At 43.6% G+C, this 25,208-nt stretch overlaps 1 protein-coding gene across 1 annotated transcript in view; it reads left to right on the top strand.

The window, feature by feature from the left end:
- LSAMP (limbic system associated membrane protein) overlaps positions 1-25,208 on the top strand; it is a 983,104-nt gene that overhangs the window by 281,983 nt on the left and 675,913 nt on the right. The gene's annotated exons all lie outside the window — the stretch shown is intronic.

The raw sequence follows: 25,208 nt of genomic DNA, 5'->3' as shown, positions 1-25,208 counted from the left end.
TTGTAGCCTAAAGCCTGGCAGAAAGTCAGTCACTGAACCGCCACTCAAGTGGTGCCTCTCCCATGCTGTAGCAGGGATTTCAATGGCCAGCTATTGATTTCTTTTTCCTTTTCATCATGTCTCTGCAGCCTGGTTCTGTGTCTAGTTCTAAAATGCAAATGTAGCTTGCCCTGCTGTTGCTGCCTCTGCAAAGGTAACTTTCCAAATACATGCAGATAGTATTGCAAGTGCTTTCTGCAAAGGTCTTCGGATGAGATTTCAGTAACGGCTCAGTTTCAATTCTGGCTGCGTAGAATGAGCTTGCCTTATGAAAGAGTTTTTGGATTGGTCTCAGCATCTCCAATTTGATTACAGTTGTGGATTTCTTTGTCTTTTCCAGAGAAATTTGTGAACATTTCACCAGACGCCTACACAGCCTTAATACCAATCGTGCAGGGTGAGCTGTAGGAAAATCGATGCATCACTTGTCTTGGCAGTTCCAAAAAGGAGATAGTTACTGAAGTTAGAAATACATTCGCTGTGGGTGTGTGTCTCTCGCTCAAGGTGCTGCAGACTTCTAGTGAAATGGTGTATTTGCCTCAGGGTACAGCTGCTTTGCTACAGATCTAAGTCTAAAAACGTGCCCTGTGCTTGAACTGCCCTTTGATACCTGTGATTGCTCAAGATTTGACCTTGGTTTTGAGAATTGTCATTATAAGCTTCAAGGGTTTTTTTTTTTAAAGTCATCTTTCTGTCTTCCTGCTTGCTGCTATTAGGAATGGAGGCAGACAGAGCAAGGTTAGTGTCCCAGCCTGATTAAAACTTGTTTATGAGACTTGGAAGGATGGGAAGGCAATGGGCCAAAAGTAGTTGAAAATGGCCTAGGATTAGCGTGACATGGATTAACTCAGAACAATGCTGAGATTGTTCTGGCTTTTGCTACCTGGTAACCACCAAGGGTCAGTGTATAAGGTGAAGAGTTGCTGAAGTCTAGTACACTCTGCTCATCTTGCCCACAGTCCCTCCTCTGTCAGTTCGGAGCTGCTGAGTTCAGACAGTTTGAGGTCTCACCTGCAGGTAAAGCAGTCTCTATCTTGTTTCATTCTGCATTTGCGGTGTTGGTAAATGATTAGTGAGTGTTTTTCCTTGTGCTTTGATCCTTTCTTCCAGAAAAAAAAAGAGAAGTTTGAGTTCCCTATAAAAGTGGGCAGAGTTGACACAGGGTTTTACTTTCTCCTTCAAATGTCTTCTGAAGTTTTCTTCTGTTGGGGTGCTTTCAAATCCAAAGCCGCAAACCTGAGTGCTCAGAAGTGAGGCAACAAATATACTGGGCAGAAACGCAAGTTAAATATTTAAGCTTTGAGCTTAAAACTCATCAAAGTAACAGTTCGGATTCTGTTCCTGTTTGCGAATGAGTGTGAGGTTTAATTGGTTTTCTAGATTGGCATTTCATCCAGACCAGCGTGTCTGAAGCTGTTTGAATGTTCTTTGGCTTCTGTGTAGTTTACCCTTTCTGCATCCATCTCTGAGCTCTAATTTTACCTATGGATATTAAGTCCTCCAGCAGAAACTGTTCCTCTTTGTGCAGCACCTAATACAGTGGGGTCCTGCCTGTGATGCCTTCCTACACTTTGCACTAATGTACTCTGTTCTCTCCTTAGCAAATAGTAAGGCAGGCATGATCTTCAGCCCTCAGTAAAATGCAAAAAGGCAGTGGTTTTTAGCAGCACCAATGCTTGCTTAGTGAGAGTGGATGTGAACAGGACAGTTTGAAAGGTATAGATATATAGTGTGAGGCTATAGGCATGTTTTATATGGAAGTAGCCTTCATCTCTGATGAGTTCAAAGGGATGAATATTGTATACCCAAGAGTGTTTGTCTCTTCCTAGCTGCCCTTTCATTGCTATCAAGGACTGGCAGCGGTACCTGCCATGGTGCTCTCCCTATGAAATGTCAATGAAAGCAATTCAACTCTTACACTGATTTGATCCAACTAAAAAATATCAGGAAAGCATTCCTTGTCATCAAAGCTGGCTTTTTGTAAGAGGAGCTGGCTAGTGAGTAGAGAAGTTGGATTATTGATATGGAGCAATCAATTGAAGAACTGTAATTCAATCCAATGGTTCTGCTGGTATCATAAACCATGAGAGCAGAGCTCAGTCCATTTAGAGATCATCGGAGCCCTGTGACTGAGTTAATACAGACTCAGTGATCGATCCCACCTTTTCTCCCTTACTTCCCTTTAACTTTCCTTCCTTTCTGCTTTTCCATCTCTCCTGTTTGCCTTCTGCCCCACCACCCACATGCTGCTTGCTTTTCCTCTCCCTTCTGTTATACCAGTCACCGCCTGTTCCCGGTTTCAGTTCATCTCATCTCTCCTGCAAGTTCGGCCTGATGTGTACATGACAGACATAGCAAGGTTTATATGGATTTATTTTTAAATGAAGAGGGTGCTTTAGTATGTTGGTTGTGGCAGAGTATATTTTCATATTGGGACATCAAGAATTCAGGTTGGGGAATTCAGGAATACAGATTACTGTTTTTTCTTTAAGAAAGTTTTAGTCTTTGTGTGTCTTTCTCTGTTATTTCATTAGAACCATAAAGGAAGTATCTGTCCAGGTGATGGGCTCATAAACACTATTAATGCTGCTTAGATCCTCATGTATTTTTCATTAGGTGAGCACATGGCTGTAGATAGGCACATACAATATATGCAGTGGCATAAAACATTTAAGTTATTCGTGGGCAGCATGTCTTAAGACTTGTAAGGGATATTTGGCATTTTTCTTTTTCTTCTTAGTCAGAACTTTTATCACTTGACACTTTGGGTTGACTGGCTGTACCTGCTGTATAGCATGATTGTGCAGGTAGTGAGTGCATGCAGTCCCTTTGTCAAATGGCCATGTGTATGCGTGCCTCCAGCTGTGCTGAGCCACTTCCCAAAGGAATCAGTTGAGTAGTACTGGCGTGATGGCATGAGGTGGACATGTAAGCTGTGGCTGGGTGTTACTGTGAGAGGGGATGAGTTGACCAGTGTGTAAGAATTTTTACCTATTCCCATGAGTGAGCGGAGTAAGGAACAGATGCTTTTTTATGGCCTGGATTTGTCATTCAGTTAAGGCCAGGGCTAGGACCTGGGGTCTGTTACTGGCTATAGAAATGAGAAATAACCAGCTCAAAATGTTCAGTAAAACCTTAGCTGCAGCAGAAGGTATATTTTCATAGTTCAGGTCCCTATTAAGTGCATTGTCGGCTGCAGAGTCACCCTGATGTACCTTTGCCATTTGGCTATGGGCTTTTTTGCTATTGTTTCTTTTTCCTCCTCCCTTTTCTCAACAGGCAGCAGGAAAGCCCAGCTCTTTCTTTATCTGTGGGTGGTATGTATTCATCAGCCTGGCTCACCAGATCAGAACAATCAGCAATTGACCGTATGTTGAAAACAGACACGCTCATTAATTTTAGGAGCCAATGTTCACTAACCAAAATGGCTCATAAACTACCCCAGGGGAGCAGGAGGAGATTAGAATTTCAAGCTGTGGTGCTGCCACAGTGAAGAGGCTGCCAGTCCCTTTCTCATCTCAGCCCTTCAGTGGTCATCTGGGTGCTGCTCTGTGGGCAGAGGAAGGCAGCTCATGCACAACAAGCATGGGCCTTCTTCCTCTAGTCTGTGCCATTTTGTCTATGCTAGGTGTTGATTAGAAATGGTAGGCTGTGATTTCCTACAGCTCCGTAACCTTCTGGAAGCTGAACTACTCTTGTTGGGATATAGGGAACAACCATACTCTAGAGAATTAAGCCACAGTCCAGTTAGATCCAAAGTGCAGTCCCCTGGGCAACAAGCTACAGTCTCTGCCGAAGTAAGAATATCAAGCCACAGCCACCTCAGCTTGTCTAAGCTATTCTGGTAGCTTTGAGTGTAGAGATCTCTTTGGTGTTCCTAACACTGAAGACTTCTCCCACCCCCACACACTTCAGAACTTCTGTTCTCTTTCAAGTTTTCTTTTTCTGTTCTTTTGTTAAAATCATTTCTGTTCCTTCAAGCATTTCAAAAGCACTTCTGAGGCTTCTCAGTCTCACAAAGAAGGCTTTAAGGGTTGAATTCCTAGCTGCATTCCTTGTATTTTGAGCTATTTCATGTTTCATATAATATGAGCAAGGTTTTTTAGCAGTGGCTAGTGATTATGGGCCATTCTGCAAGGCTGCTTGCCCAACTTGTGACCCCTTAAAGAAGCCTAATTATCAGAGGTGATGAGCCCTCATTTTTAAAACATGAGATCCCTTTCAGCTGTTTCAGGGCAGGCTTTGAAAAACGTACATGTGAGGTTGGGGAGAAAGGAGACAAACCCATAAAAGACCTGGTCATCTATCAAAATTGCATACCTATTTAAGGTAGCAGGCTGTGTTTTAATCACCAGGCTAGAATAAGCATTATGCTACGACTTGCAAAGTGTCTGATTTGATGCGCAAGAGAGACATGTGCATCTGTATGGGAAGTCTGAGTAAATGGGAAATGCACTGTAGTTATCTGGGTGTGAGCACATGCGTGCAGAGGAAAAGGGCACTGGCAAGCAGTACACATGCGTTTTTTCTAATAGTAATTAGGATTTGACCAAGTAATTAGTGGTAATGAAGCTGTATGGGGAACAGTCATGGTATCACGTACTCTGCTCCTACTACTGGAAAGCAGCTTTGTGTATCTGACCAGTGAAATATTCTGCCTTCTCCTGTCTTGTCTGTCAAGCAGGGTGTACATCTCTTCTGCAATATTCAGTTAGAATGCACATCTGAGCAGTATCTAATGAAATCAAGTGTGTGTCTGTGTGGGGGTGGAGAGCTGTCAACATTTATTGCAACAAAAGGAATTAGTCATCAGAGGGTTTTGTCATGAATTTCTGTTTGTCTGTCTCGTATCGCAGAAAGAGAAACAGGTTTTCATTAGTGCCTTCCCCTGCATCTCCTTCTTCTAGTAAAAGTAATTCCTGCAGAAAGAACTTTTCCTCTTCTTTTCAGAAGTGAGTAAGAGGTGGAGGAGGAGATGCTGCTAAGAGATTCCTGACAAACTGCTGAAAAGAGTACAGAAAGTGAAGTTTCCCAGAACTTTGTTAGATGCTCATCTAATATAAGAGCCTCAAAAACTTAAAGGCTTCAATTTGTATTCTAGCTCCTCTCTTGAAAATACTGCACTTTCAAAAAGGGCTCAGAACTGTTAAGACAAAAACAGAACACTAAAAACTTCATACAAAGATTGGTTGCAGGTCAGTGGATTTGTCAGGGGAGGGAGAGAAAGCAAACCCAACTTGAAGTTGTGTGCAATCACAGTCTGTCTTGAACAAGCCATTTTCTTTTTTGGCATCATGTACTTGACTACATTGTCAGCAGTGATAACATGCATGGAATACTGAGTAAACAATTTATAGATAATGGGGGGGGGGGGAGGGATCATGACAGCTTTGGAAGCATTCTGTCTTTGTTTAAATTTGACCATATTTGAGCCTGTTGTTATTCACTAAACTTCAAAGGTAGTCTGCACTGCTCTGTCAAACTCACATGCTTGTTATGGTGAAAACTCGAACAACTTTGAGAAGCCTGGCAAACTCAGCTTCCTGGCGGTGTCTCAGAATTGCTGATAAGCAGATCATCATCATTTTTTGCCCTTCCTCAATTTATTGGCTATTTGAGATTATTCAGAGAATTTCTGTGAATAATTTTGGCCTTGCTAATTTGTGAACAATTAGTTTGATATTCACAGTTGGAGTGATGTATGCAAGATCTGGCTGGACACAATAAGCCATGTGCTCTTCTTCCTGCTTCCTAATCGGATAATTAGAGTGCAGTCATGGGCGTGACACAAGAGATTTCCAGAAATTGTAAGGAATATTCAGTGTTCATCACTATTTACAGCTGCAGCAATTTCTCCTATGGCAGCAAACTTGCTTCCGAGGATATCACTAAGCAGAAAGAAGATACAGTAGTGCTGAAAACTAGTGTCTCACTTGAGAGGTCAAAAGATCATTTTCAGTCCCAAGGAGAATGTTTTCTTCCCTTCCTTTCCAGTCTTACCTCTCTAAATGGAGAGGGATAACTTTCTCCATCTGAAGAATAAGAAGAGCTTTATTTTGTGGTCTGCTCAGGTTCACTGTGACTCCCAGATCTGAGTGGGATACAGCTGAGCTCTTTACATTGCTTTACCTTCTCTTTTGCTCCTCTAGCCTTCTTCACAGTTAGTGAGATGAGCTGCTAAGCAAGGCGAGCTAGTGGTGTTCTAGTTCTGACATAAGAAATTGTGCAAGGTGGGGGCAAGCATGGGCAGTTGGCTGGGTGGGAGGTGCCAGTGTATTCTTCACACATGTTGTCCAGGCTGTCCTGCTGCTGTCTGCTTTAGCAAAGATGTAGGCTCACAGACTGGACGCATTTTGCTTAGTCAAACCAGGCAAAAGCTGTCTCCCATGCAGCTGGGTCTTATGAAGCTCTGCGTGGTGTCTCAGAAACAGGAGTGAAGATATGAAGAGACATGCACTGCACCAGGGTGGTTTCCTGCTTCTGTGGGTCAGTGCAGACACTGTAACCCCACTGCCAGTGATCAGGCCTCAGCTGACTCCTTGTCTTTGAAGCCCTGTTAATGAATTCTGGAATCACTTGGCTTCCTTATTTGGTCATCTTTGAAGGGGAAGTTAGTGGCTTTTTAGGGATGTTATGACTTGGGATTCATCTTGCCTTTGAAGATGAGGCCTTAGGGAGTCCCTAAGTCATCTTCCATAACAAAGGCATCTGCCCCACTAGGATGAAAGTTAACTTTGTCCTTGGAAGCATCTGTGGCTTCATGCAGGCAGTAATCATATTTGTTGTTTTGATCCCTGATGGTTTAGCTCTGTGGTACCAGGGGGGCAGAGGGGTTGTTGGCTGGAACTGAAAGTAGCAATGTAAATGAGAGCATACCCCTAATTTATATTGTGGTACTAGAATGTACTTGGGCACATTCATCAACCACAGATTTCCTCTTCTTCCCCTCGCCCTTCTCTGCTGCCTGTGCATATCGATCAGACTGTCATTGATCTGTCCCCAGTGACACCAGGTCTCTTCCCTGAGTGGTCACAGTTCATACCAGCTGCAGCTCTATAATGTGTGGACAGTTCAAACTGTGTTTTCTACTGTGTGTTAGCTTCCATTTGCACCAGGGGACTGATCTGCTGTTATGCTGTGGGTGGGTGCACCCAGCTTGATCAGAGACCTCATAAAAGTCACCTTGTTCTACAGTTTATATGCACCTCACTACTGCTGAAACGTTTTTCACCTTATTACTTATTTTTACAAATCACTAGCACATACAGGGCTAAATAATCTGAGCATTTACCATGTACCACACTGCACATCAGGTATAATGGAGATAGCTGGTGTTAACTCTTTCTTGCTGATTTCTGATTAAATGGTAGATTGTGCATCTAAAAGACTTAAATTTTGTTGCAGTTGGTGTTTTAAGAACATGAACTGGTCACAGGTATAAATCAGCTCATCAATAATTACCTTTATTTTAACTCATCTGACTCAACAGAAGAACAATTTTCACTCCTTCCTGTAGCCTGGAATTGGCAGTTTCAAGAGGCGTTTAAACTAAAATAGCGTGACTTTTGTCTTGTTGTGGCTGATTCAGGTAGCTGTTATGTTAGACATCCTTTCCTCTTTGATTTTCTTCATTGTGGAATGTATACCTTTTTGAACAAAAAGTGTATATTATAGCTTTAATATATGTTTGCAGATTGGTATTCTTGTCAAGACAGATGCTAAACTGAGATTGTGTCTGCAGTGATGTCATATCACTGGGTGCTGTCAGAGTTGAGCCTATTGCTACTCTAATGGTCTCTGCATTAGAGGACCAGTGTCTTTACTGCTGTAACTCGACTGAAGTCATTGGAGTTATGTTAGAAGAAAACTTGGAGCCAATCTATCCTTCTTGAATACTTTATAGCCAGGTAATACAATATCCCATTGATTTCCTTTTTTGTCATTTCTCCACGTTTTGCTGTCAGAAATGCCTGTTGAGTTATGATCCCATTCTTTTGCTAGGAATTCTGAGCTGCTTCTCAATTCAGAATGATAGCTAGCCTTCCATACGTCTTATTTTTGTCACTGTGCCTTTTAGTCCCATAACAAAAGAAAACTTAGGAAACCATTTTGTGTCAGTCTGTGCCTGTATTGTTTGCTTCATTCACTGTTTGAACACATCGGCTGTTTTCAACCAGCAGTGTAATAAAAATTTGTTGATTAAAATGCTTTATCCTCTGTTGTATGGAAATAACTTGAATAGGTAACTACTTGAAATGATGTCACAGAGAAGCTGCAAAGTGCTGGTTTGAGTGCCACAGTTCTTGCAAAAGAAAACCCAACCCTGGTGAAAGTGGGAGTTCTCTTACCCAAGACCAAACAGGTATTTAAGAATCTGGGGTTGAGCCACTTGTGCCTATGGTTTAAGCTTCTTAATTCATAGCCCTGTTCCAGTTCTGGAAATAACATGCATGAAGCTTACTGTTTTCATCCTATACAAACCCTGATGGAAATTCCATTTCTGCAGCAGGAGAAAGGGCTCTTTTCATCCAGGGTTCCCAGATTTATGTCTGTCATGAATGCCCGTACCTCACATCAGGTAACTGCAATAACCTCCCTAATCTTCTTGTGTTCTTGTGGTAGGTGTCAGCATTGCTTTGGTAAAGGTTGAATTGCACCATCTTCATGTAGAATTGGTCATGGTTTTTCTTGCACCTGAGTTGGCCTTTGTCATTTGTGCGTTGCCACTTCAAAAACAGCCCTGCTCCAGCTGTATGAGCTTGCATTACTGTATTTGCTCCTCTGGTTTGCTGTATAATGAGACAACTAAATACGACCCTGCAAGTTTCAGCCCTCACTAGTGAGTTGCCCAAGTGTTGTGTAAATAAATTAACAGTTCTGACACTGGAAGTCCAAGAATTGGATGGCTTTCAGGTTTACTATAAATACAGCTTCCCATATTTCTGAAGTTCAAATATTCTGTCACCCCTTTCTTCTATGTGCAAGAGGGAAAACTGGTCAAATCTTGCTCTTGGAAACCAAATCCCAGCTGTTTGTCATGCTTCTTGTTCTCCCCCATTTTGTATTCATTTCCACCTAGAATATTTGAATGGCTGGCTCTGAAATGTTGACCCATCATCTTGATAACATCCTCATAATGTGTCTCTACAAATACTTCTGTCTCTCTCCTAGTTCAGCAACTCAGGGGATGTTGCAAGAAATGCAGGATATCTTAGTGTACCCTCCCAGGTAGCCCTGAAGGGGAATTTCTGGATGTTTGGTTCAACTCAGCACTAGAGCAGCTGCAAAGGACTCCTCTCTGACCTTAATTTTCAGAGGGTGCTGATGGTGAATGGGAAGATGAGCAAAACAGTGACGGCAGATCAAGAGAGGGCCAGGTACAATGATGTGCCTGAAGAGAGTGTGGGAAGGGAGAGAAGAGGTAAAAAGCATGAGGGAGCAAAGATGAATGAAAGCAGCGAGGGAGGAAGTATTGAGGAGAGCCCAGTTTTCATCTGTTTTCAGCACTGCAAGTCAGAGGAGGCTTGGGTTAATGGAGTGTCTGGGTGAAAGCTTGGCCTGCTCAACAAATGGAGGAGAGAAATAACAGACACCATCAAAGAGAACAAGAAGAGGAAAAAAGAGGAAAGTAAGAGAGGCTGTAATTCATAGACAGGGAGACAGGAGAAGATAAAGTTCTAGGAGGATTGCTATAATGGGATGTTGGAGGGTTACAGGGAGAGGGAGAAGGGCAAGGCATGAATAAAATGACGGAAAATAGAAAAGGGGGCAGAAGAGCTTATGACAACTTAAAACAGCTTGAAAAAGGTCATGCGTGCCCTTTGGGGTCCTAGCCACACAAGAGCCAGAGAAGACTGTCATGGTAGATAAACAAGGGGTGGTAGGATTGAACGCAATTTATAACTTGCTTGTCATCTGGCATGGGAATGGAAATGAATATCCCATCTCAGTAGGGTTGTCAGGGCACTGGGGAAACTGGCCTCTGGATTTCTGTTGGCTGTCAAGTGTGTGGAAGGTGCCAAATACTTGCATCAATGTTTCTCTCCAGCTGGGTGGTACTTTAAGGGTTTGTGAAGGAAGAGAACAAATCTCTAAGAACACAGAGCTTGTTGTGTTGAAATGTATACTTCTATGCTGCCACGTCCACTGGCCCATGAAAAGTGATAGAGAACAGGATATTCTTGTAACTCAGCATTTGGGTTGGATAACTTATTACTTGGCCTTTTTAAGGGCAGATGACTTGGGTCTTATCCAAATTTGCCTGAACTTGAAAGCACTACAAACTTTAAAGTTTCTAAGACAAAGAATCAGGCTGTGAGCTTCCTCTCACATACCAGCTCTTCCATCTGGTTCCTTAGAAACTTCATAGATGGTCCTCAGGGGAAGGTATATTAACTACTAATCTTCCTGTAAAGAACAGGAGACTTCTGAGAGATAGAGTGCTATTTTTTGTGATGCCACACTGCAACTGCCTACATACATCTAGAAATCTTCCTCGCTGAAATAGGCGATGGAGAGGATGACAAACCTCTTCATCTGCAGTTCCTATCTCTTGCCCAATGGAGAGCCCTTAGCAGGTTGAGAGCCCACCCTTGAGGCAAGGATGGCTTTACTGGATAAGAAAGGGTGATGAATCATTTATTCAACCTGTGCTTTGTCTTGCATCACATTTCTCTTCCCTGAGAGCTTTTGTTCAATTTCATTAGACTGAGGAAACAGCACAGGGGTCAGGAATGGGTACGGAGTTTCCGAACCAGTGTGAGTCTTTAAATGCAACATGCAAATGGGATGTGTGCCTTTGGCAAACTGGGACAAACTCCCTTTTCTTTTCCTATTGTATCATCAAGAATCCAGCTTTCATTATTGCCGGTTTTGGTAGTGTGGAGAAGGAGATACAGGTTTTGAGATGAAAATGGATTCAGGAGTTGCTAGCTATCACAGCGCTATTCTGTTATTGAATGTCTGTCTGCTTCTGGGATGCTGGCAATTCTTTTACTCTCACAGCAAGCCCTTCATGCTGATTAGCCATATGGACACTTTGAATTTGAAAAAAAGCTGTGTGAAGAGGTTGGAAAAGAGAGTTTTGTTCCTCAATATTCTTATGTGTCTGCTGTCAATCTATGCTTATCTGCAGGTCAGACCCTGAATTCCAGTAGGAATTGCCCCCCCTTAAATGAAGGCAAAGAATGGCCAGTAGCTCTCTGGGATGTGCACCTATGCTTCAGAGTGGGAAGGGAGCTCTTGCTGAGACGTGGCTTTGCAGGGTGAAAACAGGAGTGCTGTTGAGCTTTGGCAGAAATAACATTTCTGAATGTTCCTCAGCCTGGGAGGGCAATATCACAGGAGCTACAGGAAAGCAGTAACAGACCACTTTGCCATGTTTGTAGGACTAATGACTATCCAGCTGAGGGAAGAGGCTTTAACTTTTCCTGCTGTCTTTTATTTCCTGGGAGGATTTCGGGGAGGTAGGTGGCTGAGCCCTATGAGCCAGCTAGAGGGTGAGGGAACTTCTATAATACATGTGTACTCTTACTGCAAGAGACTTCTCTGTGTAGGCACAAATCCTTGCCTATATCAAGTATATAAATTATCTTCCCTTCTGTAATGACTTCTCATTTTGAAAATCCATGTGTGCTCCCTACAGAAGGGAGAAGGAAAGCAGCATTGCCTGTCTGACAAGGTTACCATCACTTTTCACCACTGCCTGAGGGATTTTGCAAGTGATTCCTGCCCAGTTCCTTGTCCTTACCAGACTCTGTGGGAAGTGGCAGGCTACCAAGTCCATGTGCTGACTCTTATTTCTTAAAGCATTACTTTCTCAGCTCGCTGAATGCCTAGTATGTATTCTGATCCTTCCCATCTCATCAGTGAGCTCCTTTGCCCTATTATCTCCTGCATATGGTGCAGGGTTTTAAGCAGGTCTTTTACTTACAGAGCTGGCAGGAAGGGGTGGAGAAAGTGACCTTATCTGAAATTTCAGGGCAGTTTTTTTACTGGACAAGGCAGGAAAAAAGAAGAATGCCATCTCTTTCACTGGCTTGTGAACAATCTGCATAGATTTGAATCTTCACTGGTGCTCTTGGTGTGTTTGCATTCACCTGGCCCTGCTCCCTTTTACCAGATGGTCCAAGCTATGAATCTTCTGTCCTAGTTCCCTGGGGCATTGTGAGCATCAAAATGAATGTTGTCCCTGGTTCATACGTGGGGAACAAAGGCGCAGGGTGATGGTATGACTATGTCATAGAGACGGAGACCTTTGCTTTTCCTATGAGTTGGCTCCCAAACCTGAAGCCCATGTTTCTTGCATCAGTCACAGCAGTTGGCCGTTATTTCATGGTGATTGTTGCCTACTATGTTTCCTGCATAAAATGACAGAAAATGAGCTGATAACGGGCAGGTAGTAGGTGATCCATTTCCTATTGCTGGGTGACAGTGATGCCGTGTGCCTTAAAGCAGGAGGCTTGTAACGGCATAGTCCCCATTAAGGCTATAAGAAGTTGCAAAGCTACAGCCTATCCTTGCAAGCCTTGCATGAGCAGTTGACAGTTATTTAACCTTTAGTGACAGGTGACATACTTCAAAGAGAAATGATGCTTTGTGGGTAATGGTTTATTTATTTCTCGAACAGCAAGCTGTAAATTCACCCATTTATGGAAGCCACATTTCCTGCCTATCGTTCAAGTGTTGCTCAGAAGTGCAATTCTTTTATCAGCCTGCATGTCACACAGTTGCAGCTTCATCAATTTGATGTCATGTTGTCTATGGGCAGAACTAAGGTCTGTGTGCATTTAGGAGTATGTGTGAAGGAGATGGGGAGGGAAGAGGCCCTAGATTTCAGCCAGTCCTTCAATTCTTGACAAATCTTCCAGTGGAGTATTACCTGCTTTGGTTTGGATGCTAGTGCCTTTGTTTCGTGGAGCCTGACACCTACTTCTCCACAGCTCTGTGAGGTGTGAGAGAAGAGTGCTAAAATCTATGGCCATAAGTCCAGCAGATAGAAACCAGTCTGGCTTCAGTAACAGTGAATGGAGGCTGTTGTCGTTTCCTTAAACCGGCCTGCAGGATGGGGTGGGGTGACTGCTTGTGTTTCCCCCAAGTATTTTATATTTAGTAGTTTCATTAATTATAGAATCATAGAATAGTTAGGATTTTGAAGGACCTTAAGAATATCCAGTTCCAACCCCCCTGCCATGGGCATGGATGCCTCCCACTAGACCATTTCACCCCAGGCTCTGTCCAGCCTGGCTTTGAACACTGCCAGGGATGGAGCATTTACCACTTCTCTGGGAAACCTGTTCCAGTGCCTCACCACCCTCACAGTGAAGAACTTCTTCCTTATATCTAACCTGAACTTCCCCTTTTTCTGTTTGAACCCATCACCCCTTGTTCTATTACTACAGTCCCTGATGAAGAGTCCCTCTCCAGCATCCTTGTAGCCTCCTTCAGATACTGGAAGCTGCTCTGAGGTCTCCACACAGCTTCTCTTCTCCAGGCTGAACAGCCCCAACTTTCTCTGCCTGTCTTGGTACGGAGGTACTCCATGCCCCTTATCATTCTTGTGGCCCTCATGTGTGAAGCCAAGGGCAGATTTTCAGCTGGGTTATACTATCCTGCTCATCTCTCTTTCTGAGCCTGTTCTTAACTGAAGGGAAATTTCCAGACTTCTAGAGATACTTTTGCAAATTTTAATCTCTTTTTTTTTTCCAGCTTCTCAAATATTTCTTGCATCTCCCATAATGCTACTGCATTTCCTCCTTCCCTTTGCTGCGATACCTTAAGTTTTTTATTCAGTACAAGGAGTTGTTGTATTTCAGCAATGCTCAAACAAGTCGTAGTTTTAAAGGCATATCTGGATGTGCAAATGACCATTTGCATGTGAATAATGAGAGCACCCACAACTCTGTAGCTACCCATAAATATCTGAAAGCACAAAATTGGAGGCTGCAGTATGCAATTTAGTACAGTGTCTTTGTGCCCTGTTCTGTTCAATTTATTGTTGGTGAAGCATGCACCTATGCATAAAGCTGAAGTTGTACACGCATTTTCACTCTAAATGCTAAATTTCAAATGGAGCTGGTTAAGATTTTTGGTTTTGTACTTCATTCAGCAAAAAAATGAGTGTTCTTTTTGACCCGAGTGATTTGGGAAACGTTTTTGCCCCAACCCCCTTCTTTCAAATTGAAGAATCCAAATTTTCTGCTTCGTTTTTTTAGGAAAAATATTTTTACCTCAATATTTAGACATTTTTATTGGCATCTCATCATTGTAATTATTCTAAGAAAATAAGGGAGGAACAAGGGTAAAATGACATTGACCAAAAATACTTGCGGTATATGTGGTAGAATAGGTTGGACAGAGCCTTAGGTGACATGGTCTAGGGTAAGGCATCCCTGCCCATGACATGGGGGTTGGAACTAGGTGATCTTAAGGTCCTTTCCAACCCAAACCATTCTGTGATCTTGTCAAGAAAATTCAGTGTTTAGGATAAAGTGTAAATAAAGTATATTTTTCTTTGGCAAAAGAAGAGAAATCGATTAATGCTGAATAATTCATTCCTGGGTAGTACAGCCTATAGATAAAACAGGTTGCTTACGTGCTGGGGCAACCATATGGGATCTGCACAGATCAGCTTAAGTTTAACAGAGCTTAATACCTTTGACACCATACAAATGCAGCTAGGCTGACTCCAGGCTTGAGCTGGTCCCGGGCATCCATGCAGCTCTCTGTCCAGGCTAACAAACCTTCTGGGACTGGAGACAAAGATGCAGAAAAATCTGAGCTATCACGCATGTCAACTTAGGCATAGAAGTAGTAATACTATTGGGGCTGACTTCTCTCCAGGATCTAACTCCCTACTGCCATGCCCAGTAGAGAACTGATTGCATTTGCTCATTTCTATTTTAAGGTGCTGGCAATTTTTAGGAGGTGAAACTGAGTCTGTCTCTGAACAGGGTTTGGGGAGAACTGATAATCACTTCCTCCCCCTCACATCTAAAAATGGCAATAACCTCTGCATTTGCAGCTATGAGAACTTGCCATTTGCTGTCTGGTTTGCAAGTGGATTTAGTTTCTAACTTTAAGGTGTACATAAATTGTAATTTGCCTGAGACTTATGCCACTGGAAGCAAAAATGCCTGTGAAAATCTTGGTGAGGCAGTGATGGTGTAAAGAACAGTAGAACCATGGCTATTCCCAGACAGGCTTTTACTATAGCTGCGGTGAATCTTCTCTGGGCAGCTGCTTGTTCAGCATCTTAGTAGACCTCGAAAATAATCATGCAAAGGTAAAATGGGTCCTGTGTGTTCTTCTCATGTAAGAAAGCAAAGGTAGCTTTTCCTATTTTGTCAAATATCCTTCCACATTTAAGATGGCTCAAAGAATTTCAAGACCAGGTTGGACAGAGCCTTGGGTGACATGGCGGAATGTGAGGTGTCCCTGCCCATGGCAAGGGGTTGGAACCGGATTATCTTAAGGTCCTTTCCAATCCTAACTGTTCTATGATTAGATGCAGAGGAGCGACCACAATTCAGAGGGACCTGGACTTGTTAGAGTGCTGTCCCCTTCTGGGCACATGGCAACCTCTGACTCTTGCTCAGCCTTATCTACCTTGAGCAGCTCACAGGCTGTTCCTAGTTAAAGTGACTGCGTGTGGAGTGGCTGGCACAGCAGGACCTTAGCTGTGGCTAATGGGTTATGGCAACATAAATAATCTTATATTGCTGAGTGATTGTGTACCTCTGGCCCTGATACTGCAAGAGAGCCACCAACCATGCACAGTCAGAATGGGGCTGAACCTTGTGGGTTTGTCTGCCCCCCACCCTACCCCACTGTGTAATCACATGAATTCATTGCATTACGTGGCCTTCAGGCTATTAACTCAGTGTGAGGTGTAGCCACGCTCATGCGCTTAATAATGAAGAGGTGAGAGCAGAAGCAGGAGGGGTTTTAGCTCATTCAGTTGCTTTAAAGCAGGAGGTGGGCAACCCAACCCTCACTTCTCCCTTTTTCTGAACAGCTCTCTGTAAAAACACAAAGTCACTTAAAATGATCACAAACTCAAGTTGAAATAGTGACAGGATCTTCAGGGGTGGCCATGAAGAAGCAAAGTGAAAGAACTTCAAGGAAGGAAAAAGATGATCTAAGTTAAACTTTGGGGGCTTATTTAAAAAAATTCAAAGGAATTGAAACTTTAGTTTTGAAAGTGTTAGAAATCCTAAAGCAAAATAATCTATTCCCAATGCAACACTTCAGTTCATCCAAACAAATTAGTTTGGGGGCTTCTTCTGATTCCTTTTGCTTTTTAACTTCGGCTAGACTTTTTTTGTATGCCTTTTAGGGCAGCCCCAAAATAACTTCTATTTTGATTTGCTAGCAAACCAAAAAATCAATTATTTCCACAGCTCTAAATTGCACATTTATAAAAGACAAATGCTCTATTGCTGTCTGTCAACGTGTTGCTCATGAAGGAATTTCTTTGTTTATCCACTTTTCTTTCTTTAAAGAGGCAATGAAATTCAACACAAAAGATGTGGATTAAAGTAATAGTGAAATGAAATGCACACAAGTCAGGAAATACCAGAATTATAATGTGGTCTTTAAATGCTCACAGGCTGTTCTTATTGCAGGATTTCTGCCTTGTTCAATGAGGGACTTAGTGTATGATAAATAAGATGTAAGGCCTCACAATGAATAATCAAAGGAAAAAGAAATATTGAATAGCTGCTCAGTCAGCAAGTCCCAGCCATCCTGTGGACTGAGTGTGGTAGGGCCAGGGGGTAGGCTGTAAAGAGTGTGTTGCAAAGCTTCATCAAAATGTGTATGCACAGAAAACTGGGTAAGAGTATGAGGAGAGATGTTACATCGACATTTTCTGATTGTACTTACCTCTGCAAATCTAACTTCTAAAAAATTAATACCAGTCAAATTCCTTATTGCAACTGATTTAAATTACTGCAAGCACTCTTGGGATTGTCTGAATCAAGCCATTATGCAAAACAAGGTCATGATCTTGCCTATTGCTCCATGTGGGAAAGCAGTGTAAGTCAGCAAAGGCTCTACATGGTCACAGGTACCTGCGTGCACAGAAAATAGGCAGATTTGCTGGATCATGTGCCATACATCTCCAGCTGTATGTAGGCTGCCTTCAACACCAATAGCCAAGCTTAGAGCCTCTGCAAGAACTGAACTGGGTTTCTTGATGTGTTGTTTTGAAGAGTGTTACAGAGCAGCCTTCTAAAGCAAGGTGACAAGTCTCAGAGGACTCCTCTGCTGTGCTGAGTAATGCTACTGTTTGCCAGTAACTTGGTAGCAGAAAGGAGTGCAGCACTTGGCAGTGTTTCACTAAAATGCAAGATGTACTCTCTGCTTGGTCTTGGGGTGCTGTTCAGCACGGGCTCTGGGCACCCTAGAGTGCCAGATTAATGCTATGGTGTACTGTCTCTGCTTAGGCAGATGCCACTGCAGGCTGTAACCTAGCGGAGGTGCACATCAAGAATCATTGCAACGGTGTATATGGAACATCCTTGTGACGGTGGCTGGCCTGCCTTCCACTGTCTAATCTCAAACCTGTTGAATTATACTCAATAACACAGGGCACATTTATCAGCCTTTCCCCCTTTTCTGTGTATTTGTCAGAGTGGAATGTTACCTTGGATAGATGGTTAACTTGGTGCTTATGTATGGGGATCATTACCTTTGTAAGTATGGTTTGAGGGCTGTAGAATGGGAGTAAAGTTTTGATTCAGTAAAGACTCTTAGGCTTACAGTACCTATTCTATAGCTTCTTCATTAGCTGTGTTACATTTTATCTCATGGTTTATACCCATAAAACCTTCTGCACTGTATAGAAGAAATTGCAGGACTTGTTGAAAGAGCATGCAGGTCAAACAGTAGCCATTGCTCACCCATCCTGTACTTTCTGCAACCTCTTGAATGCGTTGTCTGCAATTAATAAGTAGCTTGTTTCAAAGTGTAGTGCTAGCAATGTTAGGCAAGGAAAGTTAGCAAAACCATCAGCATGCATCCCTTTCCCACCTCTTCTGTCTTCCAGGATGAAAACCTGACTGTTTTTTCCTGTGACTTAATTAAAACCAATTCTTTTGGTTTTAATTCCGGATACCAAAAGAATACCAACAACAAAGTAGTCACTCGTGACAGTGAACACTGACTGAATGTAAAGAGGCTCTATATTCACATTTCAGAGCCTGGAAGCTTCACTTGCAGATTCCAAATGCCACAGCGTTTGAACTTTTTCTGTAGTGCTATTATACCATCTTTTTCTTGCAGAGATGTTTATACATACTGTGAGTTAGACCCATCAAAGAAAAGACTTGTCTTTCTAATGCTGATTACTAGAAAGATATTTGCACTCTTGTATGTCAAGACTGGATTTTCCCTGCAGTGGGGCTTCAGTGCTTTACAAATTCCTGGCTTGCAGAGACATGGAGCGAAGATGCTTCTGGTGGGAGAAGCGCTCTAATAGTTTGTTACCACCAGTAGACTGAGAGTGTGCCTCTTTTACATTCATGTTCCTGCCACTTACCTTCTTCTTGCTCTGGTGCTCAGTAGGACCCTCCTCAAGTTCGTTCAAGTCATAACTCAGCAAATGAAAGTACCTGGTTTTCAGGTTGCTTGCTGAGTCATGCTCACTGAGTGAAAGGTGGGTCTGGTGAGCACTGGAGCTGACACAAGGAAGGGAGCAGAGCTGCACAGCTAAAAACATGGGTGAGGAGAGAAGTAGGAAGCAAGTCTTCCTTCTTTGGATCTGCTCGGCTGTCCAGGAAATAGTGCCTTTAGAGGAAAGGTCTTATAGAGCCATTACTGAAACTTGTACCCACATTTGTTGAAGATTTCATAAGTTCCTACACTACCTGCCTGTGCTATTTAATTTAGTGGGCAAAAATGACAGATAGCAGTTGGTTACAGGATCGTTAGCCCTTCCTTCCTTCCTTCCTTCCTTCCTTCCTTCCTTCCTTCCTTCCTTCCTTCCTTCCTTCCTTCCTTCCTTCCTTCCTTCCTTCCTTCCTTCCTTCCTTCCTTCCTTCCTTCCTTCCTTCCTTCCTTCCTTCCTTCCTTCCTTCCTTCCTTCCTTCCTTCCTTCCTTCCTTCCTTCCTTCCTTCCTTCCTTCCTTCCTTCCTTCCTTCCTTCCTTCCTTCCTTCCTTCCTTCCTTCCTTCCTTCCTTCCTTCCTTCCTTCCTTCCTTCCTCCCCAAGCTTCATCTTAGTGGATCCTTGAGGTTTAGTGCTAATTCAAAGCCCTTGTCACTGTGTGTACGAACACCTGCTAAAAGGTGCACATTTGGAATCCCTGGGCAGATGCTTCTGGCTTTTTAACAGTCAGACCTAAACTTTGTGGACTTGAAAGCCGCTTAATTCTGCTGTCAGGCCTTTTGAATAAGAGCGATGAATGCCATTCTGAGCTCTCTGTAGTGGTTAAGTCACTTTTGCCATGTTCTTTCAAAAAATAATCACCGCTGGATACTGGCCAAGTCTAGGAAATATCAGCTCTGAAGATGAACATTTTTGGCAAGTTATGAGTGACTGAAAACAGCAGAGAAACTGATTTGCATTCTTGACTGTAGCAGATGTTGCTGCTATTGCCCTGCAAGCCAGACAGCATGTGGCAGTAACAGGGGCCACAGTGCTAGCAAAAGACCTGTTACTGCTGCTTGTTTCTTCTTCCTGCCCTAAGACATAGGTTAGGACAGTGCAGAACACATCCTGGACTATCCCTCCTGACTTTGGTGGCACCCAGAGTGTTTGAGCGCTTTGATGTTCTCCCATGTAGTTGCGTGCCTTTGGACACCTCATTTAGCCTGATGGTGGAGCTGTGGAGGTAGGAAGAACATAAGGCGCTCAGGGGAATGAGCAAGGGAGTCTGGATGATGCTGGGTTAAATCATAAACCAAGTCCCAAAATGCAGGTCTGGAAGTTTCAGAACCTGAGTGATGTGCTTGCGACAGGTCCTGAAGTGCAGGCTGGATAGGCTGGAGTCTTTCTGGAAGAAAGGTCCAGGCACAAGATGGGAATCAGTTCAGCCCTGATAACTAGTACAATATTTGTGCAGTATCTCATGAGTTGGCTCCAACCATTTTGACAGCCTGGGTGAAGAAATTTCTATCCCATGGCAGGATTCAAAGAGCAGGAACTTGCATGGGAAGCCCTGGAACCCTGGTCTTGCTGATCTTGCTAGCACTGGGCAATAGGAAGCAGAGCATCCTAGCAGGAAATGTGAGGTCTGCCCCAGCTTTGTCCACCAATGTATCTGAAATTTAGCAGGGATGCAAAAGGCAGTTTCTTCTGCTGCTTAGCAGTCATAGCCAGCTCCCTGCTTAGCTTCTGTGGGAAAATGATGTTCGTCCAGCACTGTTATCAGTACACTGCCATACAGACTTTTTGTTTTACTAACATACAATTTAGTGTATAGTCACTGTAATATGAGGCAATAGCAGCAAATACCAACTATAGGAGAGCTATGTGCTGCTGGAAAGGCAAGTTGAAGTCAGATTGAAGAACCCAGTGCACTATATTGCTTGGGTGAAGTAACTTGATTAAAAACTGCTAATGCCAGTACCAGCTCTTCTAAGCAAGAAGTGCCAAAGGGTCCAGCCTGTTCTGTCCTGTGGCATTGTGAGAGTCCCGAGCCCCTTCCCACCACTGAGGTTTGGCCAGGTTAGAGTTACTGGGAGAAAACAGCAGCAAATGAATGCAAGGTGAGGCAGAGAGCTATGGTCATTAGCAACTCCTGTGTATCTCGGGCTTTTTGACAAACCAAATTAAGTGGAGAGGCCTTATTTGGTGGTGTGAGCTTGTGAGAATCTAGTTTCCATAACAACTCACTTCAGGTCTTGTCTTCATGTTCCAGTGTTATCTTTTTGTGCTGCTCCTAGAGCTTGACTTACTGTAACACTGCAGTGTGTTTGAACAGCAGCGAGGGCCTCTCCGAGAGCTGGAGCACCTTTTGTTACCTGAGGGAGATGACTTTTTCATTGCACAGATAGTGCAGAAAATGGGGAGCATATCTGTAATATCTGTACCTGTTCTTTCTAGCCTTTTCAGTATTTGGTATTGTTTGATCTCCCAAAAATCGAGACCTGGTGTCATTAGCTAAACTGTGTGCAGAATCTAGGATGCTCATTGCTCGAACTCGCATTCTCACTGCAGTTACCTGGAAGGGAGATAACCATGTGGTCCTGACCGCCTTCTGCTGCCATGTCCTCCTCTCTTTCAGCCTTGTCCTGCCCTCAACACAAGATAGTCAGGAGTGAACTAGTACATTTCAGCATCCTCTAGTAAATCCTTCCCCTCTGGGCAAACCAGAGGTTCCCAGGGCAGGTAAGGGGTACCAGGCTCTCTCTAATCTCAGCTCTGTGGAGGAGGTGATTATCAGTAGTAGTAAAGCTGCAGTACCTGATCGCTGGAATACCCTTTAAAGAGCTATTGAAAGCTGTCATAAGTAGCTGTAGTCAGAGGCCATGCTGGTTTGTATGCAGAAACGCTACAAAACTTCAGGAGCTCAGTGGTGGTGACAAACAACACGAGCATCTCTGCTAGCAGAACTGGCTGTGCATCTTTTCCTTTCTGCTGCTGGTATTATGGCACACAGCATTCAGCAAAGATCCATTTTCTTGACTGCTTGTTTCCTTTTAAAATGTTGATGTAGTTTGGGGAAAATACCAATTTCTTCCTTCCTCCTGTGCCTCCCCTCTAGTTGGGAGTTGAATAGCCAGGAGTAAACAGGTTTTATTTTTCTATCTCATCTTATATAGTTACAGACCAGTTGGCAGCCCTTTGTATCGGAGTTCAGCTGTGTGAGCTAGAGCATGCCTCTGCTCTTTCCCTAATTTTGCAGACGAAGTTGTTAGAAGGCCCAGAGGCGCTTGGAGGGCAGGCTTACAAAGCACAGCAGCCTGGGAATTGTGCATACCTGTGACAACTGCTATCTCCTTATGGGCTGAGAGCCAGCACTGCAGTCCCATTACCGACAGGGGTGGCCCTGGGAGCAGCTTCATTTTGCAGCCTCTCTAGGCTTGCCGAAGGGTTGCTCCCCTTCTGCACTAATGCTGCTCCTCCTTTAAGTAAATCCCCCTGGGCTTAGTAAAAAGTGATGCACAGGGTAGAGCAAGGGCCAGAAAGGCATCTGCATCTTCTGTTCCCATCTACTGTCCCTATATCCCTTCTTTCTCAATTCAATCTATTTTCAATGTTTGTTACTAGGGAAGCTTGAATGCATAAAGGAGAACCATAAGGGAGGCTGGCATTGAAGTAATAAATTTAACTCTGAAATAAACGATACCTGTGGGTAATAGGTTCAAAATTGCTGTGTTCCTTAGTAATGGGATATAATTACAAGTGCCACAAGATCTGCAGGGCAGAGGTGCAATTATGCCCCTCATGTCTTACGTTTCAGTGAAAGCATTACCACAATGTTGCCACAATTCAGCGGCATGGAACAGTGAGCTTATTTCGAAGATAACAGTAGTTCAGCAAGTGTTTCTTTGTAATCCCTCCATGCTGGCACCCCCCAACAATACTGAAAATGCACCATATGCTGGGATAAAGATCCCTATGGCCACAATGTGCCATAGTCACCATGGGATTGCCAAAAGGTTCCCTTATTAACTGCCAGGGAATGAGCGATGAGTGATAGGACCACTTTTATACCAGTGGGCAGGTCATCATTTGTTACCATGTGGTTCTGCAGTAATTAAAACCTATTGAATAATATTTCTCCACTGTAACCTGGGTGGGGGGAGTGGTGCCTTTCTGTCCCTGTGTAGTAATTACTGAGTAATGACTGATGGTATTACACCAGGCTGCTTATTGTGTTCCCCTGTATAGGGCTGTTAATCAGAGGGTTAGGTCCTAATTGTTGCTACCCCTAGCAGCAGGGTTTAGTGGAGTGCAACTCTGCTGTTCCACGGCAGCGATGGCGAGCTGCAGGAAAGTGGTTGTGCTGAGATCCACAGAGACTGCCAGTTTGGGTAGCTGCTGAGGTTTGGGAGGCGTTGGGCTGGGTATTCAGCTGCTAAAGTGTGCTGTAAATTCCCTGACTTCGGAGCTATGCATGATAGTACACAGTTCAGAGGTTCACTTTTATTCCTAGTGTGGTGCTGTGTGTTTATCTGCTCAGTATCATTTGGGTGTTGACCAGTAACTAGGGTTTGGAAAGCTTCTTTTGTTCGTGTGCAAGATTCCCCTGAACGGACAACTCCCACATTTTGTGTTGTGTTTCACTTTTGCTTATATATTTACCTAGACAATGGCTGACAGGTCTGTGGCTGGCACAGCTGTCCAGTCTAAGGCAGTACATCCATGCAATGTGGCTTGCGCTCATGTCAGATCTATTTGCATGACAGTTCTTGAAGATGTCAGTTTGTCTTCTTGTACTCTGAACTGCCCAGAAGCCATATGGACATCTTCAGTGTGGTGGGAGTTGAGCTAGACAATCCTTGCAGGGCATGTGACTTAGGGCACAGCATCACCATTATGACCGGGGGCTTTCCTCAAGTTACTCCTGGCACAGGACCATACTGTGTATGGTGTCCTCAGAGGCATCCCCAGCCTGGTCTAAATTAGGCCACAGTAAAGCTCAAGGCAAGCTCACTATGTAATCAGGTGTGCTGTGTGGAGTACCCAAACACAGGGGTACTGACCCAAGCTGTGATGGCGCTTCGCTTCACAGGTAGATATGCCCAACAGTTTTCTTCTTCCAAGTACCTTCACACCAAAAAGCCCCATTCTCAAGGATGAAAGCCAAAGAAAACATTTGGAGGCATTTGTCAATGTTTTTGTGTTGGAATTCTTGTACTTCCTATGCAATAAAAGTAGGATCTGCTGCTGAAATGCTGGGTGTGGTGTAGTGATAAAAAGCGAAACAGCAGCACCAGGTGAATAAAGGAAGGGTTTTAATGTCAATTCTAGTTCTTTACAGAGTAACATAATGAGAATTGTGTTGGTTTTGCTCCCTTTGTCCTTGCTCATCCCTGTAAATTCTGCCATGTGTTGCCCCTGCATAGGGAAGGGCTGGATGTGACTTGCCCTTGGAGCATCTGAGATCTGGCAGCTTTTAAATAAAAGGTAGCAGACCAAATAGCACAGTCTACTGGTTTGTCATAGCTCTGGGGACCCAGTAAAACCAAGAGAAATAAGGCCACAAGCAGCAGTGCAGATCTCTGTAGGCCTTGGAACCACTGGGGCTCTTCCTCAATGTGGGAGTATTGAAGAGGAAAAACCTCCAGTTACAAAGCCAGGAGGAGAGCTGCTTGTCATATCTAAGCCCCTTTTCCCTTTTTGGAGGCTGCTGCAGCACTGCCAGATTCTCTTTTCCTCTGTGTGAGTCTGGCTGTCTGTTTCTGGGAGCGATCGTGATTTCTTTCTTTCTTTTCTTTCCTTTTTATTAAAAAAATGTAACATTTGGGTCTTTGAAATTGAAATGGATTTCAGTCTTCCTTATATTAATTATTGATAAATGGAGCCTGAGAGACGGAGATGAAGCCTGGCATGATTAAAGACAGACAGTTTTTAATTTTATGTCTCTTCCAGTGACAGAGGAATCCAGTTTAATAGGAGTCATTTATTAAAAGGGACTTAATCACAAGCATGCAACTTATTGGGAGTTGAGTTAGAGGGGAGAAGGGGAGAGGTATGCACTGGGGTAGGGGAGCTGCCAGTTGGGGTGGGGAATGATATTGTGGTGTATAGAGCCACTCTTCGAGGCCCGGCACACGTGGACAACACATGTGGAAAGCTCACAGCCTGCAAAGACAAGGGAGCTGAAGTCCAGCAAAAACAAGTAACCTCAGAGCTGCTGAACTGCGGCTGGCTGATGATGGCTCTTATCTCAGCAGCATTAAGGTGGCCTTGCCATTAACCAAGACACATCAGAATGGCGGTTCTCTCTTCCAAAACACTTAGAGGCTAATTAAAAGGCAAGACACAAAAGATGGATAATGACAGAAAAGGAGATGATATTTTCCTCTGGATGTGGGAGGAAAAATGTTCCTCCCCTGTCAAGCTTGCTGAAAACTGTGTAGGCAGGTGGTATATTTTGTATTGCTCTGCTGTTGGTGTTGCTGCTTTCAGAACGTTACTTCATGCAGCCTGCAGTGATGAAGCCATGGTTTACTCTTCCCCAGCTGAACACTGCCTACAGGCTAGCAAAGAAGTCC

Source organism: Pezoporus flaviventris, unplaced genomic scaffold (assembly GCF_033815535.1).
Source record: "Pezoporus flaviventris isolate CSIRO_AGI_PZ_B2104156 unplaced genomic scaffold, CSIRO_AGI_Pfla_v1 ptg000015l, whole genome shotgun sequence".
In the NCBI taxonomy this organism is placed as follows: Eukaryota; Metazoa; Chordata; class Aves; order Psittaciformes; family Psittacidae; genus Pezoporus; species Pezoporus flaviventris.
Note: the sequence above shows the minus strand (reverse complement) of the source record. Positions and strands in the feature narration are given on the sequence as shown.